The 1,096-nt window shown below is 39.0% G+C and overlaps 1 protein-coding gene across 4 annotated transcripts in view; it reads left to right on the top strand.

Annotated features, from left to right (window-relative positions):
• Positions 1 to 1,096, top strand: part of LOC107695930 (protein LSM14 homolog A-like) — a 30,857-nt gene that overhangs the window by 14,055 nt on the left and 15,706 nt on the right. The window lies entirely within an intron of this gene.

Raw genomic sequence — 1,096 nt, 5'->3', positions numbered from 1 at the left:
GACGCGTTTCAGAAAGGCGGGGCATAGAGGAGAAACAATAATGTACTGTATGTGGAAAATAATGTGTTTTTTAAACCTTAAACTACATTAACACATTTCATTACACCAAATACACAAAATAATGTTCTTTTTAGCAACATCATATGACCCCTTTAAAAAAAGCGGTTACAATGCCAACAGGGGATTTGATCTTGTTGGCTCGTGAACTGCCTCCAGAACTTGAACACCGTCTTGTGGTCTGTTCACGTGACCATGATGTGTGATGACTAACACAGTGAGGTCGCAAGTGGGAAGTCAGCTTGGATATTCCCATGGCCGACTACATCTGAAATGTGGCGATAGTGAATAACGTATTTAAAAGTCTTCCTCAAAGTTTTGGAGGTCAGTGATCATCTAATTTGTCATTCTAGCCAAACTGCTGTTGTTTTAAAAACTGAATGAGAGTGTTAGGCCATTAGTGGTACTACAGTAACGTTTGGGCCTCTGATGCTCAAATATGTTGTCCAGTAGGGCTGTCAAAAATCGAATTATATTCGAATTTAAAATGCATAATTTCAGTTAGGGTGAAGAAAAGCTTTTGGCTTCTCACCTGAGGCCACAAGAGGGCGCATCGAGCAAAATATTACTGCACGTTTATTCAAAGCATCAGGTAACATGACTATCTGTGAAAAAAAGTGTGTATTGTTTAAAATAATGTTTATAAGCCAATTATAATTCAGTTGTATAAACAACTATAAACAAAACCGCATCATGTATGTATGCATAGTTTAATACAAAGGGCCGAACACCAATCACACGGAGTACATTTTTCATTTAAAAACACAAGTTGCTGTGGGATGGGGAAAAAACCCGCCATAAAGTCTCGATATATGTTGAACTTGCATAAATTTTACATGGCTTTCTAAACATGCGGCTCTTTTGTGCGTGACGCGAGTGCAACGGTGATAGAAAATGCGCAAAATATGCGTTCTGTGTGAATGGCTTGGTTACAGTTTTGACGTAAACAAGGTCTTCTTCGCATTGATGTTCTCTTTTCCCGCAATATTTGTAATTAACAACGCAGCAGCGCCGCATCTAGTGGCTTCAACTGGATAGG

This window comes from Sinocyclocheilus anshuiensis, unplaced genomic scaffold (assembly GCF_001515605.1).
Source record: "Sinocyclocheilus anshuiensis isolate Anshui unplaced genomic scaffold, SAMN03320099.WGS_v1.1 scaffold626, whole genome shotgun sequence".
In the NCBI taxonomy this organism is placed as follows: Eukaryota; Metazoa; Chordata; class Actinopteri; order Cypriniformes; family Cyprinidae; genus Sinocyclocheilus; species Sinocyclocheilus anshuiensis.
Note: the sequence above shows the minus strand (reverse complement) of the source record. Positions and strands in the feature narration are given on the sequence as shown.